The 21,017-nt window shown below is 32.8% G+C and overlaps 2 long non-coding RNA genes across 2 annotated transcripts in view; one reads left to right on the top strand and one right to left on the bottom strand.

The window, feature by feature from the left end:
- Positions 1 to 21,017, bottom strand: part of LOC111085059 — a 60,832-nt gene that overhangs the window by 24,186 nt on the left and 15,629 nt on the right. The gene's annotated exons all lie outside the window — the stretch shown is intronic.
- LOC111085060 lies at positions 995 to 7,042 on the top strand. Its single transcript, XR_002609920.1, has 2 exons — positions 995 to 1,189; positions 6,805 to 7,042. It is a non-coding gene; the product is annotated as an uncharacterized LOC111085060 (long non-coding RNA).

The following is a 21,017-nucleotide window of genomic DNA, read 5'->3' as shown; positions in this document are numbered from 1 at the left end:
GGGATAACTATAACATGCGCGAACATTGTATATATTTGCTGTGGATTTCTAAATAAAAGCTTAATGTATCAACTACCGGGTTCTTTGACTTTCAACACCATGTAATATTTGGATGTAATCAAATTCTTATGCTAGGCGACAAAGGTAACTTGTAAAATTTGTCTTCTGTATAAACCTAAGTTTCTTGATCCTTGTGTCTAGACGGACTGACCCAACTTCCATTAATTTAGCTCCGTTATCAAATAGTCCGCGTGCTTCATCAGCAAGAAACGAAAGAAGTGAACATCTTGGTTTCCATCTATAACCATGGTGAATAATTAGTAGAGAGTCTAAATTCATCGTTTATGGATTTAAGTGAATGTTTATAGAATTACTTTGATCATAGGAAGGTACTTCGATTCAAATAACGATCAAATCTATCAACAACAGAAAAAAAGAGAACTGAACACTGGAGCTTTAGACCTTCTCTGTCTGATTTGAAATATTGCTTGTCTGTTTTCACAGAATATAAGATTATGTTATAGAAATTTATCCAAATCCGTTGCTAATTTTTCATGTATATTTATATACATTTATATATAGACTTTAATGCGTCTGCAGTATGTTTCAATAAACAAATGTGTCGAAGCTAGTACGTTCCGCGATTCTCTTTATTGAGAATCAACACACTAATACGAGTAGTTTTATTTCTTTTTATCAATACGAATAGTGGAGAGTAGAATGCAGGCATAATTGTCTATTACAGAAGTCTGCAAGAAGTACAAAATAGTCTTTCTAGAAGCTTTTACGATAGTGGCACTTTAAATTACGAGTAAACGACAAGTGCAAAAATAGATAAATCACGTGAGAGATGTTAAATAAGGCGGATTTGTGTATACGAAACGACGTCGGAACAGAAGTTATTTATGGTAAAGGAATACAGATAACACTTTCAAAGTAAGATTGCTCTTTTCAATCAATTATCTTACCAGTTAGTAATTAGTTAGTGAGTAAATATGTTTACTGATAAAATTGCGCAAAAATAAAAGGGAAACCTGCGAAAACTAGTTACTTCCGTTTAACTAAATTTGTGTTAAAAAAAACCCAAATGAACTACAACTGATAGAAAAACCATACAACGTATTGAGCTCTTTAGGAGACTAAATATCTCGGCGACTAAATTTTAACAGAAGATCAACCATCGAACCAGGTATGTAAAATCAAAGTGTAGCAGAAGAGGAAAGTGGGTTTAAAAATATGTCTCGATAGAAATGCTCATACGATTATGCCATACATGTGTGTGTGTGTGTGTGTGCCATGATATTTAAATTGCATCTTTTTGTTTATGTAATATTATATATCATTATTTTTACTCATAGGTAAAACATATAAATTAAAGATGACATTGGTATGGGCGAAATATATTTTTGTTAGTGGCATCTCAAAAGTTTTTGTAAAATTATGCGTTTGATATCTTTAAATATTCAGAAATTAGCGCTTGCTGTGGCAGGATGGTTTTAAAAACGCGCAAGACTAACGGGCATGAAGAAGCTTACAAAGATGAGTAGTGGTAGAGAGAACTTTGGAATATTTCAGTAAACAATTTGATTTCGTTGACAAGAATGTTAAAGTTTTAACATATAATATACCCATATTGGTACATACGTTGATATTAGGTACATCTGTATCTTTAAAATTACTATATCTTAAAAACTAACTTTCTCAAGGGAACTAAATCTCAAACAACGAATATATTCGGGAAGGTATGAACATGATACTGAATGTCCTTTAATGTTTAGTGTTCTGGGAAGTTTTCATTGACCTCCACAATCTCATTTCTAATGTCTGTTTTCAGGTTCTTCAAATTTTGAGGTTTGTTCTGAAAGATATTTTCTTTGAAGAAACCCCACGGTAAAAAAAAAAGAAATGTGCTTGTTAAACGTTTGGGGATAGTGTAGACCAGGAACTTTGCATCCATTTCCCCTTTGGATTTGTTTTTTGACCAATGTAAAAGTGCCCTTGTTTCAGTAGCACTCTTGGACAACAGTCACACATTTTATTCAATTGTAATGTTAAAAGAGGGAGAAACAAACAAATTAAAAGCGATGCTAGTTCGCGAGAAAAACACTTTAGGTTTACAGTATGGTATGATTTTGAAAACCCCCATACCGTGTCCATACTTTCCTGAATAGAATATGGTTGTCAATGTGCTTCTGGTAAGCTTTGATTTCTGTAGTACAAGTAGCTTATAACTTTTAATAACCTTAAATCAGAATTTTTATTTACAATCATTCTGTATTTAGTCAAATAACACGGGCCTGCGAATTTAAAATTCATAAAAATTGTTTTGGTTTTAATAAAGGAGTTTTCATATTTCAGCTACGCAGATTTTGAAAATAATATTAATTATTTTCTATCACGTAAGGATTTTTTACAAATCGGGGAAGAAAAACTGTTAATTAGATCAATTTATAATTTCGTTTACCACAATGAACATTTTTTATTGTTATGTTTTAACAAAAATATGAACAAAATGAAGAAAAGGGAAGAACACTGATGTCAAACGAATATGCATCCTCATTTATATAGATTTTGTGTGTGTGAAATCTACGTCTTTTAGTCTTAAAACTACGTGTTGTGGTCTTTCTTTTATGTATAGCGTTATGACGTTTTGTGAAAAATCTGTACGTGATGGAGAAAAATGGATATCATTTTCGGATTCAGCGTACAGAAAGTACTGTAGAACATGTAAAAATTTCAAGATAATAAAACCATCGCAGGCCTGTGTAATTTATGTGATAAGATTAATTTTGTATAAAGATATTTATATAAACGAAAAATTGCTATAGATGTTAAGTAACAGAAGTTTTAATGTGATTGCGTGGCAATTGTATTGTTAAAACAACAGAAAACACAGTTAAATACTTTGATGGAACTTTCTTCAACTTAGAGTTATTTAAGTAGGGGCATATTTAAAGTTATAAGTTGTTAGTATGTCTTACTTTTATGTAGGGACTAATACACTGGACAGGATACCAAAATATAGTTACGTAAGAATTATTTTGAGTTGTCAAAACACTTCAAATAAAGAAAATTCTATGTTCAAAAAACAAATTGGAAGGAAAGACTAAATTAACACAATGTGTATCCTTATTCTATTATTCGCTTGAAAGTGAAGTTAAGCAGTTCTCCAACAACAAGAACAAAAAAGGAAACATGTGCGCTGCTCTCATATCATTAACATGAAAACACTTTAGTAGATTTAAACATTTGAAGTGAATATTACGAACATGTGTTTTCGGCCTTTTTTTAAACACGAATAACATCAAACGCTTTTCTTTGTATTATTTACCACGTTGCATTTAGATACTCGTTTCAAATATGTGCATACTTCAACAGGAATCTGTGATATCTTTTCTTCGAGAGAATAGCTCTCAGACTGATTGATTAGACTATTGAAAAATCATCACCATTGAAGAAAATATGTCACGTGACTAAATTGGATTCTCTGTCTATTCACTAGGAGGCTGGGAGAAGTAGATGAGAACAACAGACTTTAAGCCTACTCTTTAATGAAGGCTCTGCGAAGTGCAGGGGTATCTTTCTCTCATTAAACAAAGTAACGGAGTTCCCCTAACGTTCCAAGTAATCAGATTTCTTTTCAGCCTGAAACTCTTCTTGAAAAGTCAGCTTTCACTTCCATTACCGAAAAAATGGATGAAGAAAACTGTATCTAAGGGGTAAAGTCAGTTAAGAAGAGTTGTAGAAACTATAACCCTGCGGAAATATATATGAGATATTTTGAGAAAGAAGTTTTATTGTGTATTGTTCTCTGAATAAATGCATACAGACTATTTTATTTCAAAATGTTCTACACATGAACAGTATCGTAGGTTTTTGAATTAGAAAACGTGAGCGCACCAGTTGTGGTGCTGTATTTCAAAGTATCAGATCTCGATATGTTGAAGCAAGTAAACTTCGATAATTAAAATTAGCTACATGCAAGAAATACAGGGCATTTGTAGGCAGCTGTGCACATTTTAAAATGTTATAACTTTCAGAAACATGCGGTAAGAGCACATGTTGATCTAAAAACTCACCCTTTTTTTCCCTATCATGCCAGTTTTAGCTTCTACCAAGAATCAAAGTTTTACCAATAGTTATAGACAGTACCAAAATGGTGGCGCCAGTTGGAACAAGTTTACCACGCACAGGCACTATAAAATAATGCAATCCAGAGATTACAAAGCCAGTCCAAGGATAAAGAATCTATGTGCGCTAAGAGAAACACTGGCCATCTATTCGCACACAAAAAAAACACACACATTCTAGGGAAACTTACAAAATCTTCAAACTTCGCACGACATGTTGTAACACTGCATTACTTACAACTTTGGGATTATTAGATAAAATTAGAACTCGTAGAAATAACGAAACAGTAAACCATTAATATTGGACGAGACCCCTCGCTTCATGTTATAGGTTGCTTCTTCCCCCCTCACTAATATCAGTGTATTCTTGACTTGGCTCAACGTAAGCAAAAACGCCATCACCTTAGCAACTAAGTCACTAGATTCACACACCTGGACATGCTGGAGAAACTTTTCTTTCCACAGTTGGAAACTGATGGTGTTTCATCCAGGAAGACTGTTCTTTGATCACTAGACAATGTCCTGCCAGATTTGCCGTAAACGATTGCCCCCGTCATAGCGGACTCTAGACAAGATGCTACTGGACTTTTGGGCTTAATGGTGTTACATCCATTGTCGATCTTATGGATCATATTAGCGAGACACTTGATATGATTCCAGAAGCGTGGTTGTCAATGCGTTTAGTGAATGATAAGCATGTTTGCAGAAGTGTACTGAGGTCACGTGGAAGCGGTATGAGACGGATATTTATTCGCATTCTTTCTTTGTTTGAAAAAATGTTTTAACGTCTGCATAACGCACCAGGTGTATAATTAGGTATATGTTAAAATACAACGAGAAAGACCATGAGTTGGCAACAAAAATGTATTGTAATTCATTATAACTACTGCATTGTAATACACTATAATTATAGTGAATCGTTTATTTCTAATGATGTTCAGATAATGTATAAAAAGATCACAAAATGCAAACAATGTGATTAAAACTGAATTTGAAATAGACTAAGGAATATTCAGATTTTTTAAAAGATGTTGGAAGAAGTAAAGTGACAAATGGCTACATAATTAATCAATTAGATTGTACGTAGAGAATTTTTTAAGAATTGTAACATACATTTCATATACTTTATTGAACACATTTACCATGTATATATATTTGGAAACAAACATAGTATATTCAATTAGTTTTCAAGTAAATGTTGCTATCATACAGCTAATACTGTATAAAGTTTCACACTTGGTATTAATACTTTTAATATAATGTCAAGGGGGACGCTGGGGTATTCTAATTCGCCATTTCAAATGAAATTGCAAAAAAAAAAAAAGTAATTCAACCTGTCCATTAATGCTTTATATAGATTGTCTTATTGAGTTTATAAAGTGTTCACGAAGGCTATCTGAATGGAGAACAAAGCCTGCGTTCTCCTACAGTTAGAAGGTTAATATCTCTAGAACAATAATAATAATATATATATATACAGTATAACTTCCTATCTGTGGAATAAACACGTCTCCATTTGCTGGATTGGCTGTCTAGTTTTCTAAAATAATTTCCGAATTACAACATTCTCTTTTCTTTGAAGGCAGAAATCTTATTAAAGTAAAAGGTTCTTGTTTTATTCATGGCGCCCAAGCCTAACAACGTGTAAAGATCCCAGACAATTCAATTAACTCATATGTTTGCATCTAAATTCTACTTTCCTGGCTATAATTCGTAGTTTTTTCCCTCAGCAATATGTTTTGCCACACAATGAAATACGAAGTCTTGACAACCTTCTCGAGTATTTGTTATTCACTAATAAATAAATTGAGTCGTTTCGAGCGACATATGAGTTTCTCTTCTGAAGACGACAGTTTTTCTTCGTATTGTCATCATATTTCTTACATCTTTGTGGTTTATTAAACATAAAGACATACTGTTCGTTCCATAGTCCACAGATCTTTCTGGTGGTCCATGCTCTTTATAAGAAATAAAGAGTTTTGACAGTTTAAACTTACGTCATTGTTTAATAACAAAAAGTATGAAAAATAATATTTTATAATGTAAATGTAATACTAATGTAGTGTAACGTTAAATTAATAAAGTATAAAACAAAAGCTAGTAATATCTAGTTGCAGCTGAAAAATCTGGGTCCGGGTTTATCCAGTGGTTAGCGTGACTATCTGTGAATCTGAGAGTTCAATGTTTACGCCCGGTTGCTGGAAACACAAGAAAAACACTTTGGGGGCATAAGTGCGTTATAAGAATGATAGTCAAATCGCACTATTTGATTAGAGTAGCCCAAAAGCTAGTGTTAGGTACGGCTAACTACTAACTGACTTTCCGCTAGTCTGTCACATAAACATTAATAGAGACGCCTAGCAAAACAAACATAAACCAATTAACATCTTAGAATTAGTATATATATATATGTTGGTTGGTTTAATTGAAGTAACTTCTGACATAAACAGTGGTATGGTTTACATAATCAGACATTGGGTTGAGGAAACCATCTGGGTTTTAAAGCTCTTCTCTGTACTTTACCAATATATATTACCCTCTCGAGGTTTTCCAAGAGTATGAAAAAATAACCAATGTCTTAAATAAAACTGAAAGAAAAACAAATAACTGAATTTCATGAGAAGAAGATGATAAAAATATTTATCTTAATAAATTTGCACTTTCCCTTCAACAGATTTTAGCTGAAAACTTGAAGACAGAAAAGAGAAAAACTCTCTTGCCATCAAGCTGGCCAGCAATGGGTTTGAAGATTTACAACGTTAAAGCCCGGGGCTCGATTCATCGTGAAGGGCAGGAAACAGATAATCTACTGTATAGCTTTGCGATATAATAACCTAAAACCATATTTATTCAGATACATGTATGTATAAGCAGTGATAAAACATTGATAATAATAAACAGTTTAACTGGAAGTTGCTATGTTATACGATTCAGCTTAACACTTGATCTTATATATTATTTTGTTCCTTACAACGTAGAGATAATTCCTTTTTTATTTTCCACAAACAATGCTTTATTTTGATGAAATACTAGCTTCATAAAGAAATTTTAAGTTTTTTCTTCTCTTTTATGAAACAACTGTTTTAAATAGAATGTATAATAGTAAAGGAAGTTGAACACTCTTATGTCTGGTTTACTTAAAACCTTTGATAACACCCGTATGCTATAAAATACAATACCTTGTAAATATATATATATACATACAGGGTTGAGTACGTTATATTAAAACAATTTTGAATATGCAAGTCAGAAAGTCACCTAGCGACCATAGCTGATATAAAGTCGCGGTGGAATGGTATTATCAGAACTACACTTTGACATTGTTTGACGTTGCATAGGCAGTGTGATGCCACTGAAAAATTAATTGTTTTTGTTAAGGGTATGCAACGGCTCTTACAAGTTCATTATATTCATGAACTCAGATCATATATTTCCCCCCATACATATAGATATATATATCGGGGATATAGGATCTACAATACGAGAATATCTGTTTTTGATGTTGCGTAGGCAGTGTGATGCTACTGAAAATTAATTGTTTTTATTAAGGGTATGCAACGGCTCTTTCAAATTCATTATATTAATGGACTCAGATCATATAGATGTGTTCAGATCTAGGATAAGGAGGTTCCAAGGCGGGAATATCTATTTTACTTAATTGCATTACAAAATAAAGGAATATGGATCAACTTGGGAAACCGAGATCATCAAGAATGAGACCTGCAAGAAGTCGAACCCCTGCCGTGGTAAACAAACTGTTGCGTTTTATAACAGGCGAGAATCCAAGAACATAAAGGTTAGTGGCGAAAGCGTTCAAATTTGCCAGGCATCAAAACGCAAATAATCAAAAATAATCTTCGTCTGGATAAGCAACACAAGTTATGTGTACAGAAGCTGCTTCCACGAAGTACCTATTCAACCGTCGCATACCTCAAGCAGCTGGAGTATGAAATGGGCATTCATACTATTCCATACGAAGACCTCCTGGTAAAGTTGCCAGACGCAGCGATTAGTGATTTCAGTGCTATCGGGCTGTTGAAATAGACAATGAGGAACCGTTGTTTTCGAACACTAGATATCTTATTGAAAGCTAAAATAGAGGAGTGGTGATCTTTAGATATGGCAAACCCACGATGGAGCCTTTTACAGACTCCATAGCAAGACTTTTGTAAAGATACACAGGCGTCAGATAGAGCATCAACGGACGTTACGACCTGAACTGTGCCTATGTGATGAGGCTCCAAAACAATTTTTAATATAAAGTAGTCACCCTGTGAATATATACTATAGTATACTCACATATAATGGAAGGGCACTCAGGACTTCAAAGCTTAGTGTTCTCTAAACTACAATAAAAATTAACGTTTAAAGTTAGTCTTCTTATTACGAAAATCTAATATTATATGTAAAATAATTTCACAAACTTTAAGCAAGCTCCAGAAATGCTAGCAAGATATTTCATAAATTGGTGCATGTTGTATTAGAATTAATGGTTAGTGTAATAGTTAATATCAAATTTACTGGTTTATATGTTTTAACTTTAAACCATGTTTCTTTTTTTTTCTGAATGAGCCCCCTCCCCAGTGGCACAGCAGAATGTCTGCGGACTTATACCGCTAGAAACCGGGTTTCGATACCCGTAGTGGGCAGAGCACAGATAGCCCTTTGTGTAGTTTTATGCTTAACTACAAACGAATTTTCGTCCCTCGGTGGGACAGCGGTAAGTCTTCGGATTTACAATGTTAGAATCAGAAGTTCGATTCCCCTCGGTGGACTCAGTAGATAGTCCGATGTGGCTTTACTATAAGAAAACACACACACTTTTTCTGATTGAGCTCAATTTCCTTATTTGAGATCTAAATAACTAAAATCACTCGAACAATTAAGAACCACAAAGTTAATATACCGAATATAATTTAAAATGCTATAAGTAGTTCTGGGTAATTCCCAGCTCTGCAACTTCTTTGGTCACAAAAAACTATAAAACAATGTTTCATTAAGTCTACTTCCCTCGATTTGGAATAACTGTTAAGACACAAAAACAGTACCGGTTAAAAAACCTCATATTAAGATGATTAACATCAAATATAAACCTACTAACAAAACGGAAGAAATGATTAGTTTGTTTGAATGTTTTAGAGCAAAGCAGCAATGGGTTACCTACCGTGTGTCTCGCTGGAAATCGAACCCTTGATTTTAGCTTTGTAAGTCCACCAGAGGACAGGAAGAAATAGTAATATTCGTCCATTTCAAGAGAAATGTCTACAGAGGGGGCACGAGTATTGTTTTACTGTATAAGAGCTCGAAAAAAGACATGGTTAAAATTGTGTCATATGAGGTAGGTGCAAATATGTATTATTTGAAATTTCTTTGGACTGCTCAAGTGTCAGGACAAAATATTTTCTTACTCGCAAAAAAACATAGAAATTGCTATACAAAAACAAAGCGTGTTTGCTAATTGATGTATATTGTATTTTATTTTAATATATTCTTTAAATATCACTTTTAATTTCTGCTTTTGACATGAGGCGGTGTAGTTGACATAAAAACATTATGATCAATAACTCTTGTCTTAAGACGGATTATTCATTATGTTTTTATATCAACCATGATTGTACACGCAAGAGACGATCTTAAGACGGAATGTTGTTCATTCTTGTCGTTACCATTTGTCAAAGAAGCTATATCAATTTTGTGAACAAGTAAGCCTTATAAATATATACACAAACATAATCTGAAATACGTAGCTAATGGACCTTACCCAGCCCTCAGCATTGGCATTATCTGAGGTTTATAATGTGTGTGTAGAATTAATAAATACACAAAAAACAGGCGAATTTCACGTTTTTATTTAATTGATTGCAAACTTTAAGTTACTGTATCATAGCCGTCCAGTGGCTGAAAGCTTGTGAAAACAAACAAACAATTTAAAAAAACGTGGTTTTCTGGCAGATGATGTGAATTTTTTGTTACTTACATGAACCGTTTTAGTGTAGAAAGAGAAATGTTTTGATGCCACGGATGCTATTCTTTTCATAACTTTATTGTCATTTTTTATTAACAACATTGAACAACATTTTTTTATTGATTTCATATCCTGAGATGTTTTCTGTGTGTAGATTTCGATCTCGTAATATTCAACATTACATAAGTGCTAACATAAAAGACTTGGTATGTTGAGGTTCATGTGTTACCTCTTGTGGAGAGCCCCCAGTGGCACAGCGGTATGTCTGCGGACTTACAACGCTAGAATCCGGGTTTCGATACCCATGGTGGGCAGAGCATAGATAGCCCATTGTGTAGCTTTGTACTTAATTACAAACAAACAAACCTCCTGTGGGGAGGGAGTACTTCTCACCGTTGAAAACATAAATACACACACACGCACGTGCATTTTTAGAAAGGTTCATAAAGTAAGATGTCTTGGATACAAACATAAAGATTACTTTCTGCCTGGACTAAAAAAACGAAATCATCTACTCTGAGTATAACTCAGCTACTTGCTTTATTAACTCCAATAAATCAGACTTTATTTTCTGTTCTCATTCATGTTCATGCCAATTCATGATACAGATAACTCATAAAATTAATCCTCTTTTGATAACAGCAGAGTTATCTGCAATATCACAACTAAATACATTCAATATAAAATTTTTATGTCTTCAGAATCTTGAGGAAGTGGAATTGAATAATTAAGCCTTTTAAAGTACTAAAATGCACATAGCGATCACCTTAGGTCGTTGTTACAGTCTCTCGCAGTAAATGGCCTAAGATGAAAAACATAGGGTAGAGTTTACACGAAAAATTAATTATATTTCGGGTGTTTAGAAGTGGCATTAAAACAACTATTTTTATGATTTTGCATTTAAACTCGCAATATAGATATTTATAGGCAAACCGGTACTTACGTAAATTATAGAAGTAGTATATCAAAAATGGTAATTGTCGATTGAATGTACTTCTTGCAAAAACAACTTGTGTTTTTTTAATTGTTAGTTTTTTAGATACAGTATTATCTATAAAAGAGTTTAAGGACAGTTGAGTAGATATAATGGACTCAGACTAATTAACAAACCCAACTCTTTCCCTTACTAGAGATTTCATTATGTATGATAACAAGAGGGAATCTTCAATAGCCGTGGCACTTGAAATTCTTTTAGGCAGAATTAGAGTAAATTAATCTATGAGACCTTTTTAGCAAACGGCTAATAGAACGGCTCTGGCGTTGTTGTTGTGTTGTCAAGTACAAACTTTTAGCTCATAGCTCCGTCATCTCTTGACCGATTTGAGATCTAATTACAGTTGAAGTATTTGACCACGCCCAAGGTTTCATAGCTTAATTTCTTCTAATCCTGCCTAAAAGATTATCAAGTGCTGCGGCTATTGAGGAATCTATTTTGTTTTCTGTGTTCATTCATACGGATTCTTCATCAACATATCTCAATAACAAATTCGTCCGTTGGAAATCCAATAACATTCCTGTGTTCATTCATATTGATTCTTCATCACATCATACTAAACATTCGCTGAAAACGTCATACTGAATAAGACTGTACGGAAAATATCGCTTCTGGCTTTGGAGTATGAACCTTCATCGTTTGTTCAGACGTTAAATCTTATCCCATCTTGATAAACACAAACGCCAATGAAGTTGCTGCTAATTTTAGTAATTCGAAATGACATCCAGAAAAGTTGAAGTGGATATTCTGAACCGCAAGTCAGAATTATGATGTCTGTTTCTTGGCGTTTGGTTTCTACTAAATACTCCATTTGCTGCAATTTGTGTATTGATACCAATATAGAGTCCATGAACATGATTTTTATCATTTATAGTATTCAACTAGTGGTCGGTCTGGGACCTAACTGATCTTTTATCACTGGTGTACAGACTATTTGTCTGAATTCGTGCCTCTAGTCGCCTTATGTATATCTCTGTTACTTTTTTTTTCTGGTTTACATAATTTGAACAGTCCCTGCTGCTGTTCAAAACCTACTAGCTACCAGTACATACAATTGTTTGCACATTTATATAGAAATAGTAATCCATCATGGAAACAGCGTATCAGCAAATAATCAATTCTGAAGACAAAACGTCAGTGATTTATATCTGCTTGTGAGGTGTTGAAATTCGGAATATCCAGGATAAGACTGAACAGTAAAATAAATAACGTGTGCACAAACAGTCGCGATATACTGATCTATAAAGTTCCAGTGGATAAGACTGAACAGTAAAATAAATAACGTGTGCACAAACAGTCGCGATATACTGATCTATAAAGTTCCATTTCGATGTAATTTAAAACATTGTATGAAATGCCTGACCCCAAACTAGTTGGGATTAAGGTAGTAAAAAACAAGAAACATGAAATGTCTCATATTTATTATATATATTGTTTAGTCTGAGATGATAAACAGTAGCATTTATATATATGTATATTTTACGTCATCACTGCAAGTACTAATTAATATAAAACACATAAATAATGTGATCATAAGCTTATTGATATTATAATATTTTTTCATAATTTCAATAAAATGTCATTTTATGAAATGTTTGACCCCAAACTAGTTGGGATTAAGGTAGTAAAAAATAAAAAACATGAAATGTCTGATATTTATTATATATATTGTTTAGTATAAGATGATAAACAGTAGGGTTTATATATATATATATATTACGTCATCACTGCAAGTACTAATTTATATAAAACATAAATAATGTGATCATAAGCTTATTAATATTATAATTATTTTTCATAATTTCAATAAAAGTATCCTAAACTAATTCCCAACGTATAGAAATATACGTATTCATGGCGGTAGATACTGTAAATGGAGATTTACAAAAAGAAATGAGCAACAGAGAACTCAAGAGAAACCTGAAATGGTCATAGAATATAAAATTGTATTTCCTGCACAAAACTAGCTTGGTCTCGAAACTTTTTAGAATTTTCAAGCAAATGGAAAACTCAACACATACACCTACAAACTATTCAGTGATTTATATCTGCTTGTGAGGCGTTGAAATTCGGAATATCCAGGATAAGACTGAACAGTAAAATAAATAACGAATTTCAATATCCATTTATTCTGTTCTCTTTATATACATAGTATGGGACTTTCGGTGATAAAGTCCAACCTCAAAAAACGTCAATAATTTAAATGATGTCATTTTTTGCAGTCAACATGCTTCAACTTCACAGATAAAAATATCCGAAAAAATATGATTGAATCGACAATATGAGCAAAGATAAACATATTCAAATATCGAGAAACATGTACTTCAAAATATTCATTACAGAAACTGAAAAGGCTAGTTTTTTTTTTTTTTGAGTGAAACATGACTGAAGAAACGTCTTGAGTGTTGATAGGATAACATGTATAGTTTTGTTCTTTTGTTTTTTTTTACAATTATGAGTTATTCAGCTTTTGTAAATTTAAGTTAAATAACTTGAGCTTAACCCAAAGAGCACTGTTATACTTTTACAATGATAAACGTTCTTCAACCTATGATTGAAATATCTTAGGATGTCTATTATAAGACAAAAGTCCATTTTAAGAACTGAAAGCTCATACACATGCTTCAGTCTGAATCGATAATAAATCCTTTCTTATGTCGTCTTCCCATGCATAACGTGCCTAATAATATTTGTTTGTTTTGGGCTCTTATCGTAAACTGATCGTATTATACTGTACAACGAGTACACAACTGTAGATGTGACTGTTTGAAACTCAAAGAACCATTTTAGTCTCGAATCTTTTTTTACAACAGTAATTACAGCTTAATTTGAAGAAGTCCATCATGAAAGTAAACAAATCTTGCTCCATTTGAATTTCATTAAACAGTATTTTAACAAAATTATCAATTTCTATTAACTGATAAAGTGAAAAGTTATCAAAAGGATTGAAATATAATAATGTTAGAGATTTTAGCTTATATATATGTTTACACAATTGTTATTTTAAAGAAACATTTAAAACAAATAGTAAAAACGGGAAGTTTGAAAAACCAGGTATTTCATATCTCTAATAGATACCGAAAACAATAAATATAAAATGACATCAACTTTTTTTTTTGCGTAGTGGGCTTCAAATTTTATGTACAATTAATTATACAATATTAAACATTCACTAAATGTCCCCCTCCCCCCAGTGGCACAGCTAGAATCCGATATCCGGTGTGGGCAGAGCACAGTTAGCCTATTGTGTTGCTTTGTGCTTAACATCTAATGTAGAATAATAGAAGAAAATGCCCCTGTATTTGTGTATTGACGTAATTACGCTAGAAGTTGAAAAATAAAAGCTTTGACATTTCCTTTTGTAGCTTCTTGTAACAGTGTACTCATATAAAGGTAGCTAATAACAAGTTACTAGATCTTAGATATTTATAAGTTTATCTGAGGGACCATCTAGTGGTCGGAAACTTGCTATTGTATACTCAGCTAAAATGAAGATATAACTGTGTATACTCCTTACAAGATCTGAATTTTTCATCAGTTGAAACACGTAAGCCATTCATGCTACCAGCGATTCTTAACATTGTTATTATAACGATACCACAGTCATCATAAATGTTCATTCATTACGTGGAGTTTTGAAAATAGAATTTGACTGACCATAGTGGCGCACATAGAAAATGTTATTTTCATTGAATCATTTCATGCTAATACCCTTGTCAAAACTTTGTTATTAGGCCAGTTACAGGTCCAGTTACTTACTTGTTTTATGAACTGAGGTAATTAGTGACACACACGTTATATCTGCTTGTGTGTACTGTTAAAAAGAAATAAAAACAGAAGAATTGGACACTATTTAAAAATACATTGATTTTATCTTTTTTTTTTCAACAGTATTGTTCAACAATGTGATACACTTCAAGAATCATTTAACTGACTGAATTATACGTTGGTATAACGTAACCATCTCCGAGAGATATCTTGTATTAAAAAACGCATTACTTTCAGTAACCGAAATACCCAAACTATAAGACAAACAATCACCACAGCTTTATTTGTTACTACTGAGTACAGAAACACTTAAAAAGATTGCCATGAAAATTAAAACGAATTTATAGAAAACGCACATAAAAACCACAAAACGCAAAATGCAAAACTGAAAGTTTGTATGTACCCCCGCATAGACCTAATACACCCATACCCTACGAAGTAGTTACATGGACATACAACAAACAGTACTATTATATTTATATAGATTAACAACAATATCGAGTGTCAAACAACAATAATTTTCTAACTATATTGTTCACTAACTAACTCGTGACTCTAGTTATGAAGCATATGGCAGGATATTTATTCACTGCATTAGGTCACGACTTGTGAGCCTCCCTTATACGTAAGTATAGAACTTTTCATTAACCAAGAATTTACATAACTTTGTCCAGGGGACGTGTAGTCCAACCACTAGATAAATAATTTTGGAATACTGTTTATTTTTTTCTAGAATTAGGATTTTTCTTCTTCTGGTTCTTATTCCTGACTCCATTATTCGAAATAATTAATATTTATATTTTCTTGTTCATTAACATTAGTATCAAGACCTTGTCAGGCACCTGTTTATTAGCTGTGTTTTTGGTAAGCGCTAAATTTTATTCCAAGTGTTGTTACAGTTCAATAAATTGTTTTCTTGTTGAACCCTATTTGTAGCGGCATGTTATTTTAGACCGTTATGAAGTTTCTTTCAAACGTTGTGGTGATAAAGGTTACCCAGAGTTATTCATAATTTAAGCGAATAATAAGTACTTGGACAAATTCACAGATTTCCCTTAAAGGCATACTGAAATCTCAATTACGCATTAAAGATTTTATCAAGGTGAAAACGTTTGCACTGGTTTCACGCTACGCCACCTAGTGGTTCGAATCAAAGAACGTCTCTAACCGAGCTACGAAAATCATTTCAGCATATACTTAAACTGCAACAACATGTGTAACGGAACACATTGTGCTTTACACATAACATGTGTAACGGGACACCTCGTACTTTACACATAACATGTTTCACACCTATATGTATTCGGTTCTTCATAAGTTTGTGACCATCTGACAGTGCAATACCACCAGGACTAGTGTTAAGGCTGGAGGAGATTATTACAGTTTTTTTCGAGCTTCATATTCTATAACACCCATAAAAAAGGTGTAAAAATAATCTAAATAACATCTCGGTACCCGTACGATTACTAATATCATTAAAAAGTTCGTAGACTGGTTGTCCAAGACCCCCTATTCACCCAGAAAGTGATTGATAACAGCTATAAGTATCCCAAAGAACTTAGACAAGATAATTCACAAAAATATTTCCTTTGTAAGGAAGCATGAACCAAAAGAACACAAGCTGTTTCCCAGACAAGCTGGTCAGAGAAAGACAAATTGCAAAGAACTGTATGAAAAATTCCTAGCACGTGAAAGATGGAAGTTTATTGCAACGTTTGACGAGATATAGATGTATATATTTGAACAATGCAACGAAAAAAAAAAGAGAACAATTTGCTATCGGCCATGAGACGATAAGGATTTTCCAACATGATATAGAGAATGTGAAGAAATTTTCATTGGGTATGATATTTGATGGAGTTTCTATATGATGTAAATTTTAAGTTTCACAAAACACACGTTCAGACTAAGAAGAACACATGATGCTAAAGGAAGGAAGATTTAAATCAATTGTTAGCGACAAAATTCCTGCATTGTATGATCACATAAGAATCAGACTCAATCAATGAAGAGTTTCTAAACATCTATGGCCTAAGAGTTAATCGTCTTTTGTAGTCGTTTTTCATTGGGAACTTTGTGTGCCTAAATATGCTTAAGAGTAAATGTGATATTTTCACCTTACGGGTTACATTTCCACTCGTGCAAATAAATAGAAAAGGATTATTTCATAATTAATGGGTAATTTTTTGAACAGCCATAGTGACAAGAAACGTGGTATGTCAAAGATTTAGGTTATGAATTAGAAAAAAGAAGCTAAATGTTATATAAGCTATTACCTAATCCTAAAAGTCAATGACTGCTATTTTATATGCTTCGATATAAAAGTAGTCGAACATATTTCAAAATAACTTTCACTGAAATACTAGCTTAACTAAACATATATTTCAGAATCGGAATTCCATGCTGATACAAATGAGGCCTTGAATATCTACATTAGAAAACGTAGGTGCAATTTACACTCAGTTAATATTTTCAAAGCATCAGGAAGTTATAACAATGTTTTTAAAGCTGAAATACACTAAAACAAACTATGTTTCGCTGAGACAGATTAGTAGTACTAGTTAAACAGATACTTTACAGTTCCAAAAGACGAATAAATAACGTAATATTATAAACAACTAGCTGGAGTACCAGTTCCATGGATGGAAGTTATGTAAGTTCACGATTAATGAAAGGTTATCTTAGGACATGAGAAGTTGCTTCCCTTAGAGGTAATTGTAAGAAATGCAAGAACACCCATAAAAACGGCAAAACACAAAACGCGAAACCACAACTTCGCGTGTATCTCTGCATGAACCCAACAAACCATCAAGTCAAATTTGGTGAAGACTCATCAACAGGGGTCGAAGTATTGTTAAAAACGCCAATAGAAACCACAAAAAGCCAAATTCAAAACTGAAAATGTGTACGTATCTCCCCATTGACCCAATGAACCTCCCATACCAAATGTGGTGAAGATCCATTTAGAGGATGCGAAGTAGTGGTAAAAAATCTAAAAACGCCCATAAAAACCACAGAACGCAAAATGCAAAACTGAAAATTTGTATGTACCTCCGTATAGAACCTATTGAAGATCCATAGAAATTCTGGTGAAGATCCATCCACACCCTGCAAAGTAGTTACATGGGCATACAACAGACAACTGACAGTATTATTAGATTTATATAAATTCTAACCAGTTAGAGGGCAATGAACTTATAGTGATTAGATTGCATTGAGTGTTTGGTCGGGCAGCCTCGCTATTTCAATATTACCTCACATGTGAGTTTGATTTAAATAATCCACACTTTAAACCAGCAGAAAATAATAGCAAATAACAGAATAGAAATACTTTGTATTGCTTGTATATTGAAAAGGTTTATGTCACTACATATACAAAGTAATGACGAAATGTACATACCCGTGTTTTACTGATTGTTCAAAGTGGTTCAGCTGACGAACTAGACACGTATTGTAAGATAACATTTAGAGCCATATAAAAATAACTTTGGGTGGCAATATTGAAGTTCTGATAGATTGCATATGCAGTATTCCTAATGTCAAGGTTAAAACTATGATTCAGCAAAAATGTGGGATATGTCCTAGACCATCTACTATTTACCTCCCAGTATAAGTAACCCAACTACTCCCACTAATAAAGAAAATAAACCTAGAAAATAAAATTGAACAAATTAATAAAAATAGTATATTCTATTGGTAAAGGAAGTAACTAACTCGGCAACAATTGAACCTCATTGATTGGTCAAGTAGCTAATTTGAAAACACTTGCAGCCTCTTTGAATGGTGAAGTAGCTAAGTTGAAAACACTTACAGTTTCTCTGATTGGTCACTAGAGATTGCTTATTCGTCAGCTTTAGTTATTTGATATCCTTTACTTTAAGTTCCAGTTGCAGCTTGCTTGCATCCAGTATCCAAAAATTTGAATGGAGTGTTTGCTTTATGAATATTAAATTTAGTGATGGATCAGTTAATAACAGAGAATCAGGACGTAAAGGCAAGTACAATAATGTGGGCGGATGAACGTATAACAGTGCTAAAAATATTACTGGTGTTAAGCCTACTATTAGTACTATAGATGTGAAATGTACGGAAGAAAGAGTGTCGCTTTTTCAGTGGTTGGGATATGTTCTAGCAGTAAAATATGTATTGCAGAAAATCGTAGATAAGTATACGTGCCATAAAAGTACAATAAAAGCTTAGTTTGTAATATTATTCAAGTTTATATATCTCACCCACAAAAAACAAACTTAATGAGAATAATACTAACAGCAGGCGGAATATCTTTTAGAGATACCAACATCCACGATATCTATAAATTAGTTATAGCTGACACTTAGCTTATATTTTCGTTGTTGTTAAGTGCAAAGCTACACAATGGGTTATCTGTGATCTGTCCACCACGGGTATCGTAACCCGATTTTTAGCGTTATAAGCCCTCAGGCTTACTACTGAGTCATTGGGTGGTTCTTTATCACGTAACCTGGAAAGCATATACTTCGTGCTGTACACAAAACAAGGGCTTAGAATCCGTGAAAGTGCAATAAGAATTATTTTACATTACACTTGTAACAATAATGTAACAGCTGAGCCTTATCTCCTAGTGTAAACCAATAAGGTTCAGCTATAGCATTATTGTTACAATACGATGGTTTTAAACTTGTACTGCAATCAAACTCATAACATCTTCAAATCTGACACAAGGAAAATATCTTTGAAATGATACGTCATTTAATAATGTAACCATTATAGTTATGTTAAAGTGATTGTGTATTCATCTTGTGTATAAATAGATTTTTATTTCACCAGTATTACATTCTATATAAGATACGTAGTGTATTAAGTTTTATATTAGCTTCTATGGCACCGAAAAAGGAATAATTTAATTGGTCTAAGGTATAAAGATAAGTTTTTTATGCTTTTTATGATATTTGAAAAATAACACAAACCTATCTTGTTTTTGATTTTATAAGAGAATTAATAATGAAATATTAACAACATGATTAAAAACAACAAACGTATTCATTAGAAAAAATATTATTAGTCTTATAAATAATATCCCCAAAAAAGACTTTTAATCTTATAACTAATATCTCCCCAAAAAAGATTATTATTCTTATAATTAATATCCCGGATACCAAAAACAAAGCAAAACAAAACCCAAACTGTTTGGACAAATGGAAACAGAATTGTTGTCAATTCACATTACCGATACCAACAGCTTCTTTTCTTTATTATGTTTCCAGAAACTGAAAAAAAAATTCGATTTTACTCTCCTGTGTATGAACAGAACCCATATATATACAAGTAAAGAGAAGAATTTTCCCAAAAAATAAGTAAACATGGGGATGGTTAATATCAATCCTTCAAAAACATAATAGCAGAGGCAAGAATTAATTAAGTAATTTAGTTTAATTTATCCTATTTTTTGTCTGTAAACATTCTAGTACACTGTTTGCCTGTGCCATTATGTAGGGATGATGCAAATGCCATGTCTACTATCTTGTTTGTATTGTTTTTTGAAGGATTGATATTAGCCATCCCTACATTAACTTCATTTTTGAACCCCCCCCCAGTAGCACAGTGGTATGTCTGTAGACTTACAGTGCTATAAACAAGGTTTCGATACCCATGGTGGGGAGAGCACAGATAGCTCATTGTGTAGCTTTGTGCTTAATTCCAAAGAAACATTTTTGAAAAGTTTTTCTTCTCTTGTTTTTTAATTGTTACTTATTATAATTTCAAATGGTCTGAAATTGAGTTAACTGATAAATTTAAATTTAGTAGTTAAATTGTATTTTGGATTTAGTAGTTAAGTAAAAGCCGATATATATAGTCAGTTTATGATATTTGCCAACAAGATTGATGCACACACAGCATTCTTTTCTTAACACAAATACGTTTTAATATACACACAACCATACAATTTACAGTAACAGTTATTACAAATAGTTATTACAAACAAGATTTATAAACAAACGTTTCGCAAACTTACAAACGCTATAAAGTTTTCTTTCTTGCCCGGAAATTCCTTGATATCTTATGGAGAGTTTACGATGAGCGAGTTAATTACGAGTTGATGTAAGTACGATTCGCCGGGAAGCTAGCAAGCTCTGTCCTTGTCCACACACGCTAGGTTTTCCACCATTGAAGTTAGGTAATG

Source organism: Limulus polyphemus, unplaced genomic scaffold (genome assembly GCF_000517525.1).
Source record: "Limulus polyphemus unplaced genomic scaffold, Limulus_polyphemus-2.1.2 Scaffold218, whole genome shotgun sequence".
Lineage (NCBI taxonomy): Eukaryota > Metazoa > Arthropoda > Merostomata > Xiphosura > Limulidae > Limulus > Limulus polyphemus.
This window is presented reverse-complemented; position numbering and strand designations above follow the sequence as displayed.